Source organism: Zea mays, chromosome 3 (genome assembly GCF_902167145.1).
Source record: "Zea mays cultivar B73 chromosome 3, Zm-B73-REFERENCE-NAM-5.0, whole genome shotgun sequence".
NCBI classification, from domain to species: Eukaryota; Viridiplantae; Streptophyta; class Magnoliopsida; order Poales; family Poaceae; genus Zea; species Zea mays.
In genome coordinates, this window is record NC_050098.1 from 155517476 (window position 1) to 155527993 (window position 10518).

General features: G+C 43.6%; 2 long non-coding RNA genes across 3 annotated transcripts; one reads left to right on the plus strand and one right to left on the minus strand.

Moving 5' to 3' along the window:
- Positions 1 to 799: 799 nt before the first annotated feature.
- Positions 800 to 3790, plus strand: LOC109945301 (uncharacterized). Of its 2 annotated transcripts, none has more exons than XR_002268434.2 (3): positions 800 to 1298; positions 1375 to 1463; positions 2240 to 3790. It is a non-coding gene; the product is annotated as an uncharacterized lncRNA (long non-coding RNA). The 2 variants fall into 2 exon arrangements; XR_002268433.2 differs by having other exon boundaries at positions 3305 to 3790.
- A 3908-nt stretch (positions 3791 to 7698) lies between these two features.
- On the minus strand, positions 7699 to 10192 carry LOC109944858 (uncharacterized). The gene is made up of 2 exons (XR_002268128.3): positions 9681 to 10192; positions 7699 to 7876 (listed from the first exon to the last, which is right to left on the minus strand). It is a non-coding gene; the product is annotated as an uncharacterized lncRNA (long non-coding RNA).
- Positions 10193 to 10518: the final 326 nt, after the last annotated feature.

The window sequence follows — 10518 nt, forward strand, 5'->3', positions numbered from 1 at the left end:
GCGGATCATCCGAACTAGGGGCGCGGGCCGTCTGCGGTCGGTAGAAAAGGAGCAACGACTAGGAAGTGGTTAGTGGTTATAAATACAGCCCCAACTGTAACACCCTAGGTGTTAAGCGCCACTAAAAAATGGAACATGGCATCATCTTGAGCATCATTATCACATGAGATCATCCAAGCATTTGATACCTGTTGCATTCACCTTAAAATAGTATAACTTATTATGCTTATGCCTGGTTGGGATGAAAGTATGGGTCGATTTGGTAAAAGCCCTATTTAAGAATCAAATTTGGTAATTTTATTTTCTGCTCTCACGTAAAATAAAATTTGGGTAAAACTTTATTTTATTTTTTGGTAGAAAAAGTTTATTTTGTTAGGAAATAGGTTATTTAGTCGAGTAGCAAGGGGCTAGTCACTAAATAATTACCAACATAGGGTAACAATAAATTTTAAGAATTAGTATTAGGTTTCTGTGGCTCGTATCACATTAGTTCTAATCGATGTAAATTTGGTTAAAACAGGGTTCAAATTTTAGTCTGATCCGGTAATTCAAAGATTTTGGAGACGTCAACTCCAATAAATTTTAAAGACGTCAACTCATGTTGGATTGAGCTCTATGGGTAATTAGAGGCAATAGACTTTGAACGGTGAGAAATAATTATATTGTATTATGGTTTAATAAAAAACATGCATGAAAATTATTTTTTCCTTCTCTATCCGCTGCCACCTTATGGCCTTATCTGCTCCACGCAAACTCCAGCCATCTCTATTTTCTCCCTCCATCGCACAAGCCGACATCTAGTATTCATTGTTATCAAGCGCTTAGCTCTAGAATTTTCTTTACCGCCTCCTTATCCTATGCACTCGGCTCCCTAGGATATTCTTCACCTTGATTCTCCCAACCTTCCTGTACGTATTCTACTGCTCCACCGATCGGCTCCCTCTGACCTCCGTGCTACTGGTCGCCAGCACTCGGCACTCAGGCCGTTGGACACCGTCGTCGTGAGTCGCGCTCGTCTCTACCTCTACATATACTAGCGCCCAGCGCCCAGCGCCCTACACCTGCTCACCCGCTCCCCATCGCGCTCGACACCGCCCCAGCTTCAAGCTGCACTTGCCGGACAGCATCCTCCTCGTCGCGCTCAAAAGCAGCCACTTGACTCATTTTTCCTTGCTCTGATGCGTCATCGCGTGGAGCTGCCCAACGCCGGTGTTGCATACTACGCCTACTGCTCACTCTACAGCAGCTCGCTGGCTCCCTAAAAATTCCCAGTCATCTTTCGACTTCCTGCCTCGCCGGTTCGTCGTCGTTGTCGTTATTTGTTTAAAATTGCCGATCGAAATTCTTATCTTTGTTCGGCATCACCTCATGCAGTTCGTCGTGTCGTCATCCATGCTGTCTCGCGACGTCGGACTCCTCACACTTTGTTTCCTCCATGTTGGCGATGCTTGCTGAAAGCCTGAGTAAGTGCTTCAATGTCTGAAATTATGGTGGGTGCCAAAAGTTTGTTTGATATATGACATCGTTCGGTAGTTGTTGTCTGGTGGATGGTGTAGCTGTATGTGTCTCGACGCCCTAGCTGTTCGCTCAGTACGTCACTTCTTGCGACTATGATTTTAATATCGTAGATTTATGCTTGCGTCGGTGAGGATGGTTGTTTGTTTTTATTATAGGAAAGCGTGGTCCGAGAAAATTGTTTCATATGTGTTATTGGTCGACTGGTGGTCTGCGCCATCGGTCTATATCTTGTGCAGATAAATCGCAGTAGTGCGATTAGTGGTCGGAAGGAATTAGATAGTGAATAAAAGTGAATTTCAGTACGTCGCTCGCTAGATATCCAAAAAATGACTTGAGTTAGGTTCACCACCATTTGGCGAATCTCCACTTGACGTTGGTATTGCGTAGGCTTAGATTCTCTTGGAGTACATTTTGATTTAATTCAGGCGTATTCCGTTAGTCGCCAATTATCTATGTTATTAGAAATACATTTTCCGTCAGTTGTCAATTATTCGCTTAATTAGAAGTATCTTACTGTTGTGAAATAAATCACCAATGGAAATAATAAAATAACTAATTTATACTTTGAATTTTGGGAATTGTATGAATATTATGCGCGAAGTGCAACTTTTCTGTGTATGGATATTATGCTCGGGGGTTTATCTTTAAATTCTTATATTGCATCTGTGTCCATTTCATCATCACATCATGATCATAGCATACATCTTTACTTTACGTGTAGATCACGTTACTGGTGGATCAATCGCTTGGTGAAACAATTTCCTAGAGACTTGTCATCACCCTGAAGACTTATGACATTTTATTTTCTTAGTCTTCTGCTCTTCTCGGCAGCAAAGATAAGCCCCGGTGCATTCACCACTTTCCTTGTTGTTTACAAAAGTTTTATCACTGTATATGATGCATTAGGTGCTAGGAGTTGCGTGATCAAACAATTGATGCATTACCATCCTTGAGAATTTGAATAATCATTCCTTGATACCTATTTTATGAAAAACTAGTGCTGCTTAGCCCTGCTTAAAGTGATAAGATTTTGAAATTTATTTTGATTACTGGTTATTGTTATGTGTGAATGAACTTGAGTTAGATAATTAATATGAGACCGGGTGGGTGGCTTGCATCGTGAAATGAGTCAGTGTAGTGCTCCGCCTGTGTCGATTAAGGACCATTCGATGTAGGCTTGATGAGGTGAGACTTTGCAACTAGCCACATGCTCTGGTAAGTCTGAACCCGACTATTTCATACGTGAAAAGACAACCACGCACTGGGCGTGGGAGATGGTGGGAGTAGCGTGTACCCTCCTGGCTAGAGGCTGGACGGAGGAGTACTGTGCTCCCGGGTAGCGCGGACCGGTTCACGTTGTGGAGGATCTGTGAGTACGATTGACATATGCAAGGGTTAAGTGCTACATATGTCGTGTGGTTAGGAATCCCTAGCTGGGTATAATCGGTTCGAATCGTCGTTGCTCCTCGGTTATAGAGACTCGACTCACTGACCACTCATCGTAGTTAATAAGTGAAACATGAATTGGCTAAAAGAAAGCTAGATGGACAAGTGAATGCTCTAGATCAGGAAAATCTAGAATCAGGTAAGAACTGAAATTGATAATTAAAAGATGGCTTAAGGATCTACTATTAGTAAGTTTTTCTGCAAAATGAGTACTTGATTATTGCTTAGACTTACCTTGATTCCTAAAAGCCAACATATCCTTGGAGTCTTTTTCTTTAGTCGGGTAAGACTTGCGAAAGTACACTTCGTACTCAGAGTTTTCGAACTCATGTTGCTGCAGGTAATAGATTTGTGCTGCTGTTGATGGTGCTAAGTGTCGGTGGGCTCGGCCTCCCTATATAAGTAATCTTTACCTTCTTTTTGAGGATTGTCAATTATGCTAGCATGTAATCCGAACTTACAAATATTTTATAACATTTCAAAGTATAATATTTTAATCACATTTGTAATCACTCCGATAATGTAAACTTATTGTAATTTGAAAGCTTTGTAATAAAAATTCCTCTGCAAAAACTTTGGTATGTGATTTGTGTTTACTTAATCTTGTGATCTTGGTGGTAAGTGGTTTATCCGAGGTCCCCTAGGACACTCGGACAGATCCTGTTAAGTTATCGGGCACACATGTATAACTGTTTGAGGTCTTTGAGACAAGGACATGTACATGTGGGTCATATAATTTGGGAGGATCCGCCACACCAACCACCTCCATTCAAGATACCCAAGCCTCTCATTCAATACAAGAGCATTCACTTCAACCAAAGACACATTCAAGCTTCCAAATCTCTCCAAGTTCCATAATTGTGACTAGTGATCATTAGTGATTAGTGACTTGAGAGAGTGTGATTTTGTGTCTTTTCTTGTTGCTCTTATTGCTTGGCTTTTAATCGTTCTTTCTTCATCTCCTTCTAAACTCTCTAGTGGCTTGTAAAGCTAGCAAGAGACACCTAAATGTGTGGTGATCCTTGCAGGTCTTTGTGATCCTTGATATTAAGAAGAAGCACTCAATCGGTCTGAGTGATCGATTGAGAGAGGGAAATGGTTGAAAAGACCCGGCCTTCGTGGCCTCCTCAACGGGGAGTAGGTTCATTGGAACCGAACCTCGAGAAACAAATCATCGTGTTCATTTGTGATTGATCATTACTCTACAATTTGATTCTTTCTCTCCCTGTCTCTAAGTTCTCTTGCTCACAATCTTTTGAGTTAGCTCCCAAAGTTATCTGTATTGATTGAGCAACTCATAGCAATAGCAACTCTCTTCCGCACTCCATATTCATTATAATTTGTTTCTAATCCTAACCCCGGGTGAAGTTCGTGTTCAAAGTCTATAATTTACAGGGTTCAGGGTTTATAGGTTTCGCCTCTATGCGACTTTCAATGCAGCGCAGGAGGACGATGATGACGCTTAGCAGGATGGCTTAGGTTCTAGCGCCTCAGGTTAGAGGAACATCTACCTGCAAGGTCCCGCGAGTCTCACTCAGCGTCCCATACTTCGAGACGAGCGGCCGCTGATTCGGCCGGATGGAGAGAGGCATGTAACTTTATGTTCTCCCTGCTTGTTCAAAATATGTGTTCAAATTCATAATATAAACTTATACTTTTTATTTATCACTTGGACAGGTATTGGAAGGTTGTGGAGAATGCAGGGGGTCACGACTGCAACCCCAATGGCATCCTCAGCCGTCTGTGTAGGGAAGACTTCTTTGACTGGTTGAGTACGCCGGAGTGACTATAACGCCCTGAATTCGGGCGTATAAATTTTCGTCTCCAATATTCACTGAATTCAGACGTTAATTTCTTTTATCTTCCCGTTTCTCTCCTTCCTCCCATTTTCAAAGCAATATAGAGACTAGTGTTTGTATCGCGTGTAAACAAAACCTAAGTCGATATTGTTGTTGCTTCATACCGAAGCATATTTATTTTGTCTAATGTTGTGCCTAGTCGTGCGTTCATCTAGTTTCGGTTTTCCATTCACGGATTAATCTCAATTAGAAGTAGAGGAGAGAGTGACTAGAGGGTAGTCGGCCCGGCCCGCGGCCCAGCCTAGCCCGTGGCATGACCCACCCTAGCCTAGGCGCGCGCGCCCAGGCCCCTCCCCTATATGCCCCCCTCAATCTCTCTTTTCCGCACAGTAACCTCCTTCACCCCCTCTTCCACCTCTCCCCTTACCCTAGGTTGGATCTCGGTGAGTGGTTGCTGCCGTCCGTCGAGCCTTGAGGTGAGCTTCCCCTCTCCTCTCTCTCCTCTCCCTCTTCTCCCCCTCTCCCTGCGCACGCGGCCCTCCCCAGTGAGCCCCTGCTCGGCGCGCAGTTGTCACACCCAGGTTCTAGGGGTCCAAAACCCGGGCACGAAATAATCACCAAGTGTGCTAGGATCAAGTCTCACACATATGATGACTCATGGTACAGAAACGAATGTCACATCATTAATATATAACAAAGTTCTGTACAAAATAGATAAATAATTACATCATACGAAGACAACGATCCAGCAACCATAGTTGACTAGGAGATGACGACCTAGACCACTCACAAACTCATCACAACATCCTTCATGCGCCTCATCTTGTGGTACCTATTCTTGACCTAGGGGGAATATGAGCAGAACAAGGGTGAGCTCATATACATTCATCGCTCAACAAGTTGTGGGGAATAATGTGCATGAACTCACCAAAGGTGGGAGCTCATGTGAAGTGTAAGGCTTACCAAAGGAGATGGTTGAAGCTGAGCATTTCTTTTAAAGTTGATCAAAATTTTATTAGTAGTTACTAAGTATAAATAGATACCGACCCAAACTTTATTAGCAGTTACTCTTGCCTACCGAGGCTTGACCCTGCTTCATCGGAGCCGGAGTAGTATAAGCAGCCCTATTGGGACAATAGTTGGCATAGTGTCCAGTCTGTCCACACTTGAAGCATGACCTGTTTGCAGAAGTATTAGGAGCAACACGTCCAGCTGGAGTGCTTGCTTGAGGAGTAGCTTGCGTCTACTGAGTTTGTTGCCCAGAACTGCCACAAGCAGGTGTACTTTGAGGAGTAGCATAACGGGGATGGGAACTACTTCCAGCTTGTCCCTGGTTAGTGGTCCTTCTCTTCTCTCCAAGTTCAACCCTCTTGTTTTCCAGAGCAATAGCTTTGTCTAGTAGTCTCTAGAAGGATGGGAATGTGTGTGATATCAGCTGGTATTGTAGTGGCCGGATCAAACCTTCCAGAAATAGCTCCTGCCTTTTCTCATCATCATCGACTTCACCAGAAGCATATCGGGATAACTTGATGAACTTGTCCCTGTATTCGCTTACTGACATCCCTCCATGTTTGAGGGATTGGAACTCCTTTTTTTAATCTTCATAAGGCCAGCAAAAATATGGTAATTCCTGAATTGAGTGGGGAATTCTGCCCAGGTGATGGTATTGGCAGCAGCGTGAGCAGCGCAATATGCATCCCACCAATCCGCAGTGGGGCCAGTAAGGTGACCTGATGCATAGAGTACTTTCTCCCGGTCGGAGCACTGAGCTACGTTGAGCATGTTGTCCACGGACTTTAACCAATCATCGGCTTGTAGTGGGTCCAAGGAGTTAGAGAATGTCGGTGGCTTGTGACTCATAAACTCCCAGTGCTTATCCTTGGGTGGAGCTGGTGGTGGTGGAGGTGGTAGTTGCTACCGTTCCTGCCGTTCTTGGCGCATTTCTTGGCGTTCTTGCCTCATTTCCTATCATATTTCCTGCCGCTCCTGGCACATCTCCTATCGTTCTTGACGCATTTGCTCTTGCATTTCCGTCATGGTGTTTGCTAATTGTTGCAGCAGCTACATCTGAGCGACAGCAACGAGATCTGTTCTAGCCGGTGAAGGAGGATTCATCTCTGGTTATGGTTGGTTAACAATCCACCTGAGGCGGCTGTTAGCAGGTAGATCGATACCGCTTCCCTTCCTGGTATTGACCATCTGGGTTAGAAATATATGGTAAGATAGTTTTGCAAGGGGAATAATTTAGTAGGCAGAATAGATAGCCTAGTAGTTGATCATAAACTGGAGGATCTTAGGCAGAGCTTGATTCTGTTGTTTTGTGCCTATGTCGGGTTGACTATGCTTATAAGATGAATCTCCAAGGATAAGATAGAATCTACTAAGATAAGATAGATATGTGATACTAGATATATTTTAATGGGAGATAATATAGTTTGTCTAGTTATTTTATAAACATTTTTTATGCCTAGGTGTATATGCAGATGCAATTGTTGACATTACTCCACAACTCATCACACTCAATCAAAGAACTAAATCAAGCAGTTATAATAAGAACAAACAGTCAAGCATATACATACTTACAAAAATAGTTTTGTTTTTGTTCCTAAGAGTAGGTCTCTTATTCATAGAGGTCACTTTAGGTACATGATTTCAAAGTGTGAAATCCACTTTTGTCTTTAGAAGTGAAAAGGTAAGAATAATCAGAGTAAAGCAGCAATAGATGAGAAAAGATTAAGAGAAGTTTAGAAAGAATCAGAGTAGCAAAGGTAAGTAGGTAAGGTTTATCCAGTTCTATCTAGGTTACGTCCTACAGTCAATATTCCTCTGATACCCTTTCTGTCACACCCGGGTTCTAGGGGTCCAAAACCCGGGCGCAAAATATTCACCAAGTGTGCTAGGATCAAGTCTCACACATATGATGACTCATGGTACAGAAACGAATGTCACATCATTAATATATAATGGAGTTATGTACAAAATATATAAATAATTACGTCATACAAAGACAATGATCTAGCAACCATAGTTGACTAGGAGACGATGGCCTAGACCACTCACGAACTCATCACAACATCCTTCATGCGCCTCATCCTGTGGTATCTGTTCTTGACCTGGGGGATGTGAGCATAGCAAGGGTGAACTCACATACGTTCATCGCTCAACAAGTTGTGGTGAATAATGTGCATGAACTCAACAAAGGTGGGAGCTCATGTAAAGTGTAAGGCTTACCAACGGAGATGGTTGAAGCTGAGCATTGCTTTTAAAGTTGGTTAAAATTTTAGTAACAGTTACTAAGTATAAGTAGATACCGACCCAAATAAGTAAGAGATCAAATTAATAACAACACCTACAATGCAATGCATATGACAAATTAAGTTTAGTCCATAAATTAATCATGCGAGAGTCGTGAGCTGCTCATGACCGCGAGCACGACTAATATACCAGTTTTACACTCGGCAGAGGTTACACCCTTTACCCACAAGTCGTGTATCCCGTCTAACCAGGGTTAGCTAGACTCTTAGACACTTCCGAGGTGAATGGCTAGGGATCCACTATGAGGCCTTTATAAAGTTCCACTAGCTTCAGAAAACCCGCTACGGTTTCTGAGAAGGGCAATATAGGAATCCTTCGTCCGAAAAGCCGTCGCAGCATGATCGACCTGAGAACCTGCCTATATGCAGCTCCTCTACCGCCCTTGCCCCTTTCGGGTAAGGTAGTCCTCCACTAGCTTTCCTAATTAGTCAGCTAAGGGCGTCCCATTCCACCCTTATGGTATCACAGATATCTCAAGTTAAGCTCCATGTTCCAATTAACATAATGATCTTGTCATGAACCATAATTAAAACAACAGTATAAATGGAACATGATCATAATGTAATATTAATACCAAAACCAGGTAGAGCAATAGCAAAACTACCCAAAAGTTCAGTGGTAAACAAGGTGTGGGGTAAACAAGTATAGGGAAACCTATTAGGTCCCATCAGATTAACCTGAGCATGTCACAGTGATTAACAGGAACATTATTGGGTAAAGAAAAGTGATTAAGGGCAAAACTTGCCTGAGACTCGAGATTCCAGGTACCAACTTGCTCTTCAAGAATCTCGTAAATTCGAAGTTACGGTTAAAGAGTTATGATTTTCTAAAGATTTAGGAGTGGGGTACAAAAGAAATTAAGTACATAATTTTAATTTAGGTTTCATAACAAAATAAAGTTACCATATGATAAACAATATTAATATGAATTTAATGCAACGGGAATGGATAAAAAAGGAGCTAAAATGAATTACTTATAAACTAAATAAGTTCTGAAATTATTTTTATACTAAAAATCATTTCCTTTATTAATTTTACCCATTTTATTAACCTTTGGGCCACGACCACAATTTTCCAGAAGCGTAGGGTTACTTTTACAAATGTTTGGACTGTTATGTAACGATCCTAATATAGGGATGGACTGCGGGTTGATACGAAGAGAGGACAGGGGCTCTTCTACATTTTGATGGGGTCGAAGGGGTATGGAGGTTTTCTGTCGCGCGATCACAAAATCGACGGCCCTGATTAAAAAGGGTCATCCCAGAACCGGTATGGAACAGAGGCCACCAGATCCAGATCTGACGGTCAAAAGCGAACCATCGAAACGACATGCTCACTGAAATCAGGACCACACCCTCAAGATCTAATGACCCGGATCAATCCTGGCCGAAGGGGTACGCGTCATTCTAATCTCCACCGTTCGCTTGGATCCGATGACCAGGACCCAGTCCACAACCCCCGATGGCCAGAGGCGGCGGTGGTGTCCGCACGGTAGAGACCATGGCCGGGCCACAACATTCATCGCTTCCCAGTTCTAAACTCCAGTCCGAGGTGTGCAATACGTAGCAGAGACATAGGTGAGCCAAATTAGGGATTTCTTACCAGTAATTGCGCCACGCAGCGCCCTGGTGACAAAGGATGGCGGTACGGTGGGGATTTCCTCGATCCAGCGAGCAATTGTGATGGCTCTGGGACCACACCCCACCAATTGATGAAGCGGACGCTCCCCTCCTGCCCTAGCGCACACACGAGAAGCTCGACGAGGTCCCTGCGCCAACCCCCATAGGTTCGATGGCGGCGGTAGATTCCCTCACACCGATCTCTCTCTGTTAGCGCTTGATTTGCTCTGAGACTTGCGGGCTAGGTTGGGGTGAACAGAGTGCGGTAGCTTGAATTTTATAGGCATAGGTATGCGAGTTCGGCCAACATAATCCTTGATCTTCGCCAGCGTATCCGCTTGGTTTGTTACGGCGTTCGCAGTCAACCAGGGAGAAGAACCTACATGGCGGGGCCCGGACGTCATTGGAGTAGCAGCGCGCGCATGATGGAAGTGTGAGGCTGAGCAGGGGGCACTGTGAGCGACTCCATGGATTTCCACAAACAAGGAGAAAGCGAGGGGGGGGGAGAAAATTGGAATTCTGCCATTATCAAACTTAGGATTCGCTCGAATACCATTATAAGAACACGCTTCGTTAATATGCCATTCTCAAACACTGGCTTACAGACAAAATGCCATTTAGGGGGTTGTTTGACAAAATATAAATTGATCGGACTGTTTTACCCCTAAACCAAAACTGTTGCAATCAATTTTGTTTTGTGCGGCTCGTTCTCTGTCTCATCTCTGCATCCTCCTTTTCTTATTCTGTCTCCTCTCGCTCGTTCTTTGTCTCCTCCTCTCTGCTCTCTGGACGGCGAGCCCACGGCGAGCTCCACCATGGCG